General features: G+C 37.0%; 1 long non-coding RNA gene across 1 annotated transcript; it reads right to left on the reverse strand.

Annotated features, from left to right (window-relative positions):
• Positions 1-1,534: 1,534 nt before the first annotated feature.
• LOC148116462 (uncharacterized) lies at positions 1,535-6,358 on the reverse strand. The gene is made up of 2 exons (XR_015729544.1): positions 2,059-6,358; positions 1,535-1,949 (listed from the first exon to the last, which is right to left on the reverse strand). It is a non-coding gene; the product is annotated as an uncharacterized LOC148116462 (long non-coding RNA).
• Between the last annotated feature and the right edge of the window lie 8,137 nt (positions 6,359-14,495).

Raw genomic sequence — 14,495 nt, forward strand, 5'->3', positions numbered from 1 at the left:
ACTGATGGACACTTCCTCCCAGAGCAAACACAGCAGTCTCACCATAATGGCAGTGATGGCTCTCCATGTACAACTGCAAAGGATTTTTTGGCTTTCTTAAGAATGACGAGAACATCAGAAGAGTAGATGACATCATCCCTCAGTCTCTCGCCATCACTACTTCTGATCCTCTGATAAGGGCTCTTTGCAAAAACTGAACAAAGAAAAATATGAAATACCAAGTAGAAAATCAAATTCAAGGGTATAGGAGAATTTGGGGGGGGGGTTGGGGGTTGACTAAAAGAAGAATCCAAAATATTTGTTTGCTTTTTTTTACTTCATGCAAATAATGTAACCTTTATCTACATAATTATTTTTATTTACAATTGACATAAATATAATGAAACTTTGTGTTTTAGCTGGCTGAAGATCTTTCATTAAAATTTTGCAGGTTAAATTTGTGAAGTTAGAACCAAGTATTACCATGTTTCCCTGAAAATAAGAACCTGTCTTATATTTTTTTGAACCCTGAAATAAGCACTTGGCCTTATTGCCATGCTTTCAAAAGCCTGATTGGGCTTATTATCAGGGGATGTCTTATTTTGGGGAAAACAGGGTATTGCACTGATTTCTGTCAAATTTTACTTTCTAGTATCTCTGAAATGAATGGCAGTCATGCTGATCCTAGTATATATATATATTATTAGATCTATATGTAGAGCCAATTTGGTGTAATGAGTATGGAGTCAGGCTAGAAACTGAGAAAGCTCTAGTCCTGCCTTAGATATGATCTAAACATCTGTGTCCCTGCACATGAGGGAACGTATGTTGCTGTCATTCTGAGATGGTTGTGTAGTTGTTGCTCTCATACTTCTGTTAACATTAATGTTCTGGCTAGGGGGAACTCAAAACAAGTTGGAAACAGGATCAATCAATCAGCATGCATCTCCAAACAATGTGTAGTTGAGATATGGGAGGCATGCGGGTCAGCCCATACAACCATCTGCAACCTACAATAACCCAACAAACCCTTTGCAGTGTAGATATGCATCAATCCATATGTGCAGTTATAAGCAAATCTAAATCAAACTTTTTTTTTTTTTTTTTTTTAATTTGATTTATATGCCGCCCTTCTCCAGAGACTCAGGGCGGCTTACAGTGCGTTAAGCAATAGCCTTCATACTTTTGTATATTTATACAAAGTCACCTTATTGCCCCCACAAACTGGGTCCTCATTTAACCTACCTTAGAAAGGATGGAAGGCTGAGTCAACCTTGAGCCTTGGAGAGATTCGAACCAGCAGTAAATTGCAGGCAGCTGTGTTAATAACAGGGTGCTTTAAACCACTGTAGTACCAAGGCTCAGGTTGACTCAGTACAACATTAGCTGGGTGACCTTGGATCAGTCACTCTCACTCAGTCCTAGGAAAAAGGCAATGGCAAACCACTTCCAAAATGTTGCCAAGAAAACCACAGGGACTTGTCGAACCAGGCTCTGATAGTCAACAATGACTTGAAAGCACAGGAGGGGGAAAAAAAGTCTAGATGTGTGGATGTTTACTTAATGTCAACTTTTACTATATTCCACAGCTGATGTAAATACTTGTAAAATACTGATTTTGTTTTAGTACAGATTTCACATTCTAGCATTGGTTAAAGTATAGCGGAACCATATTTTATCAGGCTGTAAACATTAATACTTTATTTATTTGTTTGTTCGTGTATTTGTTTATTATTTATTCACTGCAAGGCACCTTTACATGTTCTTCTGATTCACTTATAAAAACTGCTCTGGTTGTTAAGTGCATTGCTCCAGTAAATCTGAATGTGTTTATGAACTGGAAAAGTGTTTCTCCATCACTGCAGGAAACTAATGCTAATAAGTCAACAAGTTACTGGTGGTTTTCTCCATTTAGATTGGATTATCAAGTTGTTGTTTTTTTCCTTGTCACTGCTGGATGTTGCAATTTTCTACAAAAGAAAAATCAAAATCAGTAAACATCAGGACTTCAGCTCACCACCCACACCCACACCATCATTCCACTATTAAGTCTGTAGCTAAGAATTCCTTGTTAGCAACCTTCTGGTGCTTCTTCTTTGCCAAGGAAACCAAATGAATTGCTTGTAGTGTTGCCTGTTGGCATTGCTATCTTGAACTTTTGAGTTTCTAAATGCTTCAGAAGGAAAGAAAGGAGAAGGCAAACCAATCAACAGAACATAAAAGCTGTTTAACGGGTACACAACAAAGCAAAATACAGACATTCATTCAAGGGTTTTCTTTTACATTTCACAAATTAAATTAGAAACTTCTTTTCAGCCAATTGAAGTTCTTTGATAAGTGTAAGAAAGCAACTGTTGTCTATAACCAGCTGAGTGTACATGGGAAGATAATTCCAGGAAAGAACCAGCTCTGTGTGGACATTCCAAGGCAAAATTATCTTCTTATAAAGAGGAAGACGTGATGGAAGTGGGGGTTTTTTTGGGGGGGGGACCTCAATTAGAGAATGAGAAGAGTTAGAAGAAAATGAAAATAAAGTTGTTAAAGAAAAACTTATACTGATCCCATTTTCTCAATCATCCCATAACACTTATAAAAGGCTACCGGTTTATAAACTTTCTCATTCTGCCAAGAGGGTATATATTATATACAGTAGAACTCTAATCATATTTTACAAATGTAGGTTGAACTCAGTGGTGAAATCCAAATTTTTTTGCTACCAGTTCTGTGGGCGTGGCTTGGTGGGCATGGCAGGGGAAGGATACTGCAAAATCCCCATTGCCGGAGGAAGGATATTGCAAAATTTCCATTCCCACCTAACTCTGGGGCCAGCCAGAGGTGGTATTTGCCAGTTCTCCGAACTACTCAAAATTTCCAATACTGGTTCTCTGAACTACTCAAAATTTCTGCTACCGGTTCTCGAGAACCTGTCAGAACCTGCTGGATTTCACCCCTGGTTGATCTCAGTGAGCTGAGTTGCCTGATCAGCAGAGGCTTTTTAAATGATCAGGCAACTCAGCTTGGATCATCAGAGGCATTTATGCTGAGTTTGACTATCCAAGCTGATGATCCAAGACGATGCCTGACGAAGCCTGACATTCTTTTAAATGCAAAGGCATTTAAAAGAAAAAAAGCCTCTGACAATCAGGCAACTCAGCTGGGATCGTCAGAGCCATTTGAAAGCATTTTTTTACAACCTCTTCGGCGAAGAGGTTGTAGAAAAAAATGGTTTTAAAAGTAAAAAAAAAAAAAAACCAGGCCACCCAGTCACATTACCCCCCCACCAAGCCATGCCCACAGAACCGGTAGTAACACATTTTAGATTTCACCACTGGTTGGTGCCATTGATTTGTAAAATCTGAAATAATTTTAGAAAAAAAACTACAAGACAGATTATCTTCCTTTTTAAGTTGCTTAAATGTGTTTAGCCCTGCCTTTTTCATCTAAGGGGGTACCTAATATAATCTCTACTGAAAATGAAATGTGCAGTATGTTAAAAAGAGTAACACAGTCAGTAAAAAAAAGTCATGTACAATGTAAAACAATTTCTGCAATAAAAATGACAAGATGAATAAAATAGTGAGTTTTCAAGATTTCAAATTTCATAAGCAGTATTTACTTATGAAAGAGTAAGAGCCGTGGTAGTGCAGTGGTTAGAATGCAGTATTGCATTAGTGCAGTATAGGCTACTTCTGCTGACTGCCAACTGCCAAGAGTTCGAATCTTACCAGGCTCAAGGTTGACTCAGCTTTCCATCCTTCCGAGGTTGGTAAAATGAAGACCCAGATTTTTGAAGGCAATATGCTGACTCTGTAAACCGCTTAGAGAGGGCTGTAAAGCACTGTGAGGTGGTATATAAATGTAAGTGCTATTGCTATTTCTCTTGCTATTTACAAATGATACTTTCAGTCCCTGAAACAGTAATATGCTCCAAGGTGAACAACTGAAATGATATATGGCTAGAATGCTGAAAGTATCTAACACTGAGGAATTTCAAAATGTGATAACATTAAACACTGTTTTGAATTGTACAGCCTCTGCATGATCCCTTCCTCTATAGATTCCAGAGACGTCATTTCTTCGCTCTCTGAAAAATCATACATGCATACATTACATATGTACATTTGTTGTTACTGTTAGTTGCGAAGTCGTATCCGACCCATCACGACCCCATGGTCAACGTTTCTCCAGTCCTCTACCAACCTCTGGAGTCCATTTAAGCTCACGCCTACTGCTTCAATGACCCCATCCAACCACCACATTCTCTGTCGTCCCGTTCTTCTTTTGCCTTCAATTGTTCCCAGCATTAGGCTCTTCTCCAGTGAGTCCTTCCTTCTCATTAGGTGGCCAAAGTATTTGAGTTTCATCTTCAGGATCTCGCCTTCTAAAGAGCAGGCAGGGTTGATCTCTAGGACTGACAGGTTTGATCGCCTTGCAGTCCAAGGAACTTGCAGGAGTCTTCTCCATATGTACATACATACTCTACATACATATTAAGAGCCTTGTGTATTTCTATTGTTTGGATCAAGAATTTCAATAGCTAGAATTTACACTAAGAAATTAGGCTAAACTTCTAAAGGTATGCTACTTATAAGCTTGCATTAATTAGGGAAACTGAACTTTTGGTTGAGTCCAGGTGTCTGCCAGTTTAAAGCTAACATCGAAAATGAAAAAATTACAAAGAAAGGCAATTCATCAGGATGCAGCAAAGTGTAATACAAAGGGTTTCTAGGAAGAGTATCTTTGCCCTGACATATGATTGAACCCTGAACCACTAAATTGGGTGAGTTGGCCCAGGGCAAAAGGTGAAACGTAGCCACTTGGGACCCACATTACTTGGGAAATTAACTAATTAGGAACTTACGGCCGTGACGTCAAAGTAGTTTTTAGTTCCACAGCTGGCTTGGCACTAGCTAGGTTAGTAGAGAATCAGAGGCTAAAAAGGTCAGCTCTTCCAGGACAACTGTTCCTTTCCCATTCTTTTTTCTTCTTTCTAGGCTCAAGATACCCACAGGATTCAAACAGACTTGGGAGGAAAAAATTCATTGGTCATTGGGGCTTTTTTCTCTCTCTCTTTCTCTGAAATTCAGGACAAGGAAGGACCACTTCCACTCTGTGTAATTGTTAATTATATGAGAGGAAGTTGACTAACAATCAGAACCATTGGCAGCCTCTTAATTCCATGGCAGCTTTCCCATATTAAATCATTGAGGTCATTATCTGTGACTCTCAAAGGAAGCTGTGCTAAGCTTAGATTTTATTGGTAACCTGGATGACAAAAAACTATTGATCATCTATATTATCATGTTCTGTCCATGGAATATCAGACATGCACTCACTGGTGAGTGTGGTTTGCAAGAATAAACCTAGAGATCAGGATGTGCACTTCAGTTGTAGAACATTTCTTATTACAGCTCAGGCATTCTGAAATGTGGAAGCATTTTATTACAGTCTCTTGTCACCCATTCATCTCAATTAATGTCAACCGCAATGTAAGATCATTTAGTGGTAATTATTACTAGACATCAGTACTTCTCTAGGATAGATTTCAAATTGAAAAAAATGTAATTCTGAAACACAGGAGCATAATTTGAAGCCACATTGATATAGCCCTATTCCCCAGACCTTATAAAAGGGGCCATTCGATTATAATTTTTCATATGACCAAAGAAAGACAAGGTTAAATACTTGGGAGGAAATCCTATGATATTTATTTCATTACCCTTACTTAGGGGTTCAATGTGGTTGCTCCTGCCATGACCCTGCCTCCTTTTTTGTCCTACGCTTTTAGTTTTCTAGACTACTTTTAGAAACTTACTTCTGCCTCCTCCAATTGCACAATTCTTGATTTCAAGTAGTTATTGAAGCCTTATTTAAAAAGAGGAAAGTAGAAAAGGGCGAATCCATTTCTCTCTATTCACATTGACACCTGTGCTGTCAGACTTCCTGAATTATCTGCATTTTTTTCTGGGTTCAGATTCTTGCTAGGGAGTAGAATAATGTGTATTCTAGGGAGTAGAATAATGTGTATTCTAGGAAGTCATGGGTTGTAGGCAGGAGTGGGCTTCAATAATTTTAGCAAGGGGTTCTCTGCCCAGTTGCTGAGTGGGTGTGGCCATGGTGAGTGTGACCTAGTGGCCATGGGGGGGATTTTTGTCCTCCTCAAGCTCTGGAGGCTTTTCTTGAGCCTCCAGGAGGGCAAAAACGGCCTCCCCAGGTTTTGGAGGCCCTCTGGAGGCCCGTTTCCAGCCTTCCCAAACTTCCAGTAGGCCCATTTTTCACACTCCCCAAGCCCTGCACTTATCTGCATCCAAAAAGGGCCACATGGGCACTCCTGGGAGGGGCAGGGCAGGGTGGGTGGGGCCAGCCAGGAGTGGGATTTGGAGGCTCTCCGAACTGCACAGAATCTTAGCTAGAGGTTCTCCCAAACCCCTGCAAACCCACAGCAGCCCACCACTGGTTGTAGGAAGTCATGGCTGACCGAAGACAGTTTAAAGCTAACATAGAAAATGTTAGCCATTTTGCCCATATTATCTCCAGTCCTTCTGCTGCCTTTGTCAAAAGATAACATGGTACCTCTATTCCATGCACATAATCTAATACTGGTTGATGAAAGGCCAACTTCTGTACTATGTTTTTTAAAAGAAGCAAAATTACAATTTTGTCCTTCAGTACATTGCTGCCATTTATATTCCCAGTATTTACTACCTGAAGTAGCCAGTACCTACTGACATTATAGGATTTGCTCTTCTCCTCTTCATTGGTATTGAATTCATTTAAGTATCTTCCATCACCTGCCACTTGAACATTTTTCTGAATTAACAACACAAGGAACTGAATCAGATATTTTCTACAGGCAAGACAGCTTTTCCACCACTGAGCTATGACAACATCTCTTCTTCCTCCTCTGATTTCACTCACCCCAAAATCCTATGAAAAACCAAGAATTGATTAAAAGTAAAGGCATCCAGAATGACATTTCTAAAACTCCATCATCTATTTTTTCCCCCTGGAGCTACATAACCCCAAACAATATGTGGAAGACCACTATTAACCTGGGGAGGGAGGATCTGAAATATTCTTCACCCAAAAGGGGTAAGAGGTAGACAAATTTATCAGTAAAAAGCTTGCCCTACTGCGAAAGAATGAAGATTGCAGGGACACAAAGTGACTTGGCTCTCCCTTTCATCTCATTCCCCTCCAAGCAACTATTCTGAAACAAGGTAGCTTGGTGCAGGGGGTAACTTCAGACAAACCGGGTTTTTTAATCCTTTTCTGTTTCTGCTGGGCATTCTTCGGACAGATTTCAAAAGACTGCGTTGCTAATGAAAAACATACTGGTTGTTAAAATTAAGTTAACTCCTTTTATATATTTTTTTAAAAAAAGAAAAGATGAAGATGAAGAAGAAAAGGGGAAAAAAGGAAAGGAAAGACCCTCTTTGATTTCATTGGTATAGATATTAGAACCACATTGTTCATCAAGATATATTTGGCCTTGCAAAAATACACAGTATTACTTATAAGCACAGAATCAGTGGTTTTATATAGAATCTTTTTCTCCTCATTATTGGGGAGAAAAAACATGGAAGGATGGCTTAGAAAATATTGTGTTGAAAGATAAGTTTGAGAATTGTTTTCAATATTCAAATATTTTTATAGCATATTTGAAGCAGGAGTGGGAGAAAAAAAGGAATTATTTTTTTGTGTTTAAATATTTGTATGTTGCCTGCTCCAACCATGTGGCTTTAGGTGGCTTAGTTACAAAATTCACACACAATATTCAAACAAACCATTAAATTCCAGCCACATAAAACTTCAAGGCACAATACAAACCAAATAACATTCTATGCATTTTTGAGATTTTTTTTTCAGTTCGCTAGCTTTTGTTGATAGAATTGGACTAAACCATTCCTGTCGTACTTATATGTTTACTAGATCGGAAAGCAGTGATGAAACTCCAGGTGTTTGTGTGTGTTTGTGTGAGGAAGAGAGAGGGGGGAAGAGAGAGGGGGGAGAGAGAGAGACTGTGTATATGTGATATCATAATGTGCATACAAGAGGAAAGCTTGTGTTGCGTCAATGTGACACAGCTTTCATCATTTGTCCTCCCTCAGCTACCCTCCAGATGACTCCAACAGAATGTTTTGTGACGCATTGTTTTTGTGTTAGCATTAACTAACATCAAGTGAGTTTTATTAATTATGGTATTTGGCTAATATGTTCAAGCAGTGCCCTAGGCCTCTTAGGAATCCCCCTCTCCCTTTCCCGGTATTTTAATCTGGTATTCTTCAGATAGAATAACAATAAAATCAGAAAATGAAGGGTGTCTTGCTTCTCTTATCTGTTTCCTTGTTTTCAGAAGAATGTGGGAAGTAGACGAGTCTAAAAATCTCTCCTGTTATGATTTCTACAAGTCCTGCTGCTCATAAATTTCTCATGCTCCTTACTTCCTTGCTTCTGTATAACATATGTAGGACATTTTTTATCCAGGAGGCTTGGAACAGTTCTCGCTTTAGTAACTGTGTAATACAGCATAAAGCTTCCAGTGGTCAGAATGCTCATTTTTCTAAAACTGCAAATGCTGCTGCTTTTACCATTAATCATCATCTGAAATTCATATAATTATTGAGAGACTCAGGGCCAATCTTATCATTATTTGTAACCTGAGACTGTTCTTTCTCCTTAAAATGTCTTCATTATATAATCCTCACTAGGGGTCATTATTAACAACTGTAAAGATTCAATAGATGGTATTGATCACTTATTTCCAAAATGGTCAGGGGAGACTTTAAAAACCACTTTAAAGTTTTAGTTATACCTTCACAAACAGGATACATGGATAGCTGGATAGCTTTGTAAAGAACTAGTTTGTAAATAAAAATCCAACCCAACTCATTATTGTTTTGTATTATGTTTATGTATGTATGTATGTATGTATCTTTTTAGTCCTAGCACGGAGGGCAGTGACTCACATGGCTAGGACCCTGGGTTGTCAATCAGCAAGCCCACGATTCAAGACCTAAGTGCTGCTCTGTGACGAGGTCAGCTCCAGGGGTGAAATGCTCCCGGATCGGACCAGATCACCCGATCTAGTAGCGATCTTGGCTGGTGGTTCAGCAATCTGGTAGCGACGGCGGAACATAGCTCCGCCCACCCAGCCGGGTATTATTACTTCCTGGTTTTACCCAGGAAGTAGTGTGTTTTTTACCTTCTGCGCATGCGCAGAAGGTCTGCGCACGCCTGTGCTGCGCATGCGCAGTGCTTGTGCTTCTGAACCGGTAAGGAAGGTAAGTAAATTTCACCCCTGGTCAGCTACCATCATTTGCTCCAGCTCCTGCCAAACTAGCAATTCAAAAGCATGTAATTGCAAGTAGATAGATAGGTACCACTTCAGTGGGCACATTAAGAAAAGGAACCCCCAACTGGGCGTCCTGGGCAACAGTGAAGTCACAGGATAATTCTTTCAACCTAGAACACCTTAGATCAGGGGTGTCAAACTCATGTTTGCCACAGCAGTGTCACATGATATATCAGGACTTCTTTTTCCCCCTTTGCTAAACTGGGCGTGGATGTGGCCAGCATATGACACATCTGGCCCACGGGCCAGGAGTTTGACAGCCCTGCCTTAAATGCTTCCGGCACAAATGTGAATGTGTTCTAGTGCAACACTAAGATTTTGAAAAGCACAAACTTTGCACAGCATCAGAAATGCCCAAGACTGAAGTAAGAAACAATATAAAGCAACTGAGTTTTATATCAACACACACACAACCACCCCTACAATGGAGTTATAGAGAAATTTGGAACATAAACTACCATCTAGAGAAGATCTCTGGACTTCAGCCATATAGGCTGAAGCCATTTTGGGATCATCACTTGTAATCCAGATCAGGAAGTCAACCTCTCTATAAAATATACCTGTTAGTCATGCCGCATTCCTTCCTTGACTTCCTTCTGAGGTTCCAATTGCCTTGCTGTTTCCGTGCCTTGGTGATAACACAGAGTAAGCAGTGGCAGACAAAAATCTCAAGTAGGGAGGGTATCTCATCACTGTACTCAACTGAAGAAGTAGTATTCATGTCAGGGGAGCACACACACAGAGACACACTCATATACACACATCCTGCTGCTGCTGCTGCTGACATCAAAGCCAACCCAACCAGCTGGAATCAATATGCCAGCCTGGGTTTTTACTTATTCATGGTGGAGCACCCTCCCAAAACTGTAGTTGTAGAAATCCTAAGTATAATGCAATGCCATATCTGTGATATAAAATCAATATATAGCACTATTCCCATCATTATCTAGCAACTTTCAAAATAGGTAGCATTTGGACAAGCACAGAACTAAGTTCAAGATAGCTTAAATCACTTTGAAAAGAAAAAGGAAAGGATTGATTGTCTGCTTCATCTAACTGTAGGTCAAGTAAAAACTCTCTTCCAAATCTCCCAAATATTTACACCCAGAAAATACAACGCCTGGGAGACGAAACATCTGAGAAAATGGGAAATTTCTTTCCAATCCCAAATAAAATCATTCCATATTTTGCAACTTGTTGAAATCTGGCTTGTAAGTGTGAAACCTTCTAATATAGATACAGTGACCATATTATAAAGGACAGTCTTTTATTTCGGAAAGCTGTCCTTTATGTTTATTTTTCAAAAGCTCAGTTTTGTCCTTTGTTTTGTCCATATAAGTTTTACAATACAAATGGTACCATTTAGTGCCCAGTCTTTCATATTAATGTGAAAAATATGGAAATTGAATTGTCCTTTTAAAATAAAGTTACATAATATTGCTTGTTTTTTGATATCTTTATTAGAATATGTCCTTTTGTTGCTTCTACACTTGATTTTTTTCTTTGTAAAGCAGTTATTAATTTTTTTGTCCTTATGAATTTCCTTCAGATTTGCCCCCTTTTCAGATTTGTCCTTTATTTTTCCAAGAAAATATAGTCACCACAAGGATAGGCACAAAATGAGGCTCATACACATTATATAGTGTACACAGAAACTACACAGTATAATTTGACTCTATCCATATCTATCCATATCGCCAAACCACGCACCACTGGCACTACAGGCTCATGCGAGCTAGACAGAACCGGCAGGATTTCACCACTGGACAGCAGTGTCCTGTTGTTGGACTGTTCTATATTTGGAACTATATATTTTGGAACTGGATCAATCCTGAGAAAGTCACAAATGTAAACATACATAACTGCATGTATATGGACAAATATATTACACATACATACATACATACATACATACAAAACTGCATTCATATGTCCTATGGTTTCTCTGCATTTTGCTAAGCCATTGGCAGTTGAGTTGGGAATTTTGTCAATTTATGCAGGGTATATGTAAAGCACCATTGATTCATTAATTGGCTTATAATTGAAGATAAATAGTGGAATGGACGATGGTCATATAGATTTCTCACTGTCTAAAAAAAAATATTTTTTTCCAAAAATAACTTTCCACAGTAATTACACTGGAGATGCACTATGGCTTCATAGTTCATTTTCATTAGTTTATTCATACTGCAATAAATATTGACTTTTCCCTGTGAACACCAGGAGTTTTAATTCAGAAAACTACAAATCCCAGAGGGGGTTTTAAGAAAACCATAAGTTGTTTCCAAATGAAGCTTTGTTATACAATGGTCCTTCTGCCTCACTCTTAAAATGTTCCAGGAAGCAAATAATAAGATATTATTGTAATACTCTGTGTTTTCCTTTTCATTCAAAGATGGAAAGCTGAAATAACTACATTTCTTGATCTGGAAGTTTTAACAGCTGCCATGTGGAAGATGTTATGAGGTGGAGAATTAAAAATCAGATGGAATTATAAGACAGGTACAACTATAGCTTGTTGTAGCCACATCTTTCCCCAGATTGGTTGATGATCTTCTAAATTTCATTGTTGTGGATACCTATTTCTATAATTAACCATTTTATTTTTAAGCACCATCTGACCATCCCCCCTACTTGTTTACGTTTTCATATGTGCCTCTTGTCTTTGGCCAGTTTGATCTATCTAAGTAGCTAAACTCCTTTTTCATCAGATACATGACTTCTAATTTTCTTGGTTTCAGATTCTGAATGTTACTCCTTTTCCTACACACACTATTTTCATCCTTTTGGTTCATGAAACTATATAAACTCTATGTTCTCAGAATATCATCAATAGTCATTGATCAAGGCATTCTAACAATAAATGGAGGCATTCCAATGTTCAAACAATCTAAGTATTTTACCAATTAGCAGATACAAGACTCCTGCAATTAATATTTCTAAATTTTGATTTTATTTCTTTATTCGAAGTGATGATAGATAGTAAAAAAAACTATTGACACTAAGGTATCTTTTCTCCTGATCTAAATGTCATGGGCAAACTGAATTAATAAAAATGAGAAATGTTCCTGGGTTAATTTTCTATTTCAAATTATCCCAATTCCAAATTAAAGATAAGGTACTAAACAAGTGGCAAATACCAATACCTAATTTTATATGATCTAGTAGAAGACAAAAGATCAAGTTTAAGATTTTAGAAGATTCAAAATTACAGTGTGGATTGGCAGTACCTAATTTCAAATTGTATTACCAAGCTAGTTGTTTAACTTGGATAGCACATTGAATTATATCATCTTACAGCTGGATTGTTTCTATTGAAGGAGCAGGCCTTCCAGATGGTTTGCATAAATACCTTTGATTTGACATATATAGAAAAATACAACCTATAGGAGATCATTCAATAATAAGCAGCATATTAAAAGTTTGGGATAAACACAGAACAAGAATTAGTCCAAATATATTCCCATGAAAGTGAACATACAAAGATATTTGAACAATGGAGATGGAATAACTCTCATAGTCATCAAGATCTAATTATTAATAAGACAAAGAGGAAATCCTTCAAAATTCTTTCTCTGGAATGGTCAGAATCCGTTCACTGGTTTCACTACCTCCAAATAAACATTATAATTCTGAAGGAATTACAAAAACAAGGTGGAACGTTCAGAGACCTGACTGAATTTGAAAAACATAAAAGAAAATTCAGAACATTTGCTGAGCTTATCTACAAGTTCCAGTTGAAATATGATTCAGAGACCAATCAAGGACTGTATGATTAAACGGATGCCAAAATAAACAGAAAAATTGATATACAACAATGGGAATATCAGTGGAAGAAAATATTTACAGTGAATATTTCACTTACAGAAAATTGATATAAGCTATTTTACTAAAGGTATTATTTCTCCAGTATTAATTGGTAAAATTTTTGGAAATGTAATAAGCAGATCAGGTCATTTGTTTTTCATTTTGATAGCAATACTGCAAAGCCAATAATTATGGATAATAATTTTATAATAGAATGAAACAAATTCTAAAGGTTGTGTTCTTTTTGCAACTTGCTATTTACCCATTAAATATTACTCATGTTCCACAAAGTATGCCAAACTGGTTTTATATATGATTTTAGATATGAGGAATGCTAATTACAGAATGGCTTTTACAGAAGATTGGCAAGGCATGTTGTTAGAGAATGTATCAATGTCAAAAATAACTTCATTTTTTTAAAAAAATAATAAATCTGATATAGAATTCAAATCAATATGGAAACCAAATTTTTAATTATAATTCCACACATGGTCTTGTACTGTGTTTGATGCTTACATTTCTTCTAATAAAAGACTAGCATTTAAATTTCTCTATGACTTTCTAAATAACGATACATTAGTTATACTAGGCCAAAATTACTATAAATGCTCATCTTGATTTATTTGGTTTACCTCATTTACTGATATTTTAAATATGAAATCATTTATATTTTACTGGTTACAGTTATTAATGGTATGTTATGGTATGTTATTTTGATTTTAATAATCCGGTTTGAAATTGACAAATATTTTAATATATAAAATGAAACGAATGTTCTTTGACATTTTTTATTCAGTATAGTTATATACTTGTAAATCTTTTTTCTATAAACTTTTTGCTTTTTCTACTTTCTTTACGATTTTAAATATTTAATGAAATTAAAAAGTAGTAAGAGACAATATGTTAAAATCCCTATGAATATGCTGTGTTTCTGTTGTGTACATAGGTGGGTGTATACGCACATTCTGTGAATAATGTAATATCTAAGTGGAATGGAACTCATATGACCATGTGTTCAAATTTTGCTTTAGTTATCTATACATTTTTATAAACAAGAAATTTCCATGAATATATTTGCATTAGAATGATTATATCAGGACATCTTTCAATCATTAATTCTAAAAGAACATGCAAAAAGTTCATATACTAATCTCTATTAGTTAGAAAATCTTAATTTGGAGTTGACAAAGGTAAACCAATGTCTGATCAATCTTCTCGAACAAGTAATTTACTATTTGATTATTACTGTGAATATGAGTAATTACATTAAGAAGACACGCATGCATTTCTTTACTGACTAAATTGAAGAGACCTTAGATAATAATCTGCAGAAATGTATAATAGATCAGTGGTG

The sequence above is a fragment of the Pantherophis guttatus genome, chromosome 1 (assembly GCF_059756535.1).
Source record: "Pantherophis guttatus breed Tessera chromosome 1, ASM5975653v1, whole genome shotgun sequence".
Lineage (NCBI taxonomy): Eukaryota > Metazoa > Chordata > Lepidosauria > Squamata > Colubridae > Pantherophis > Pantherophis guttatus.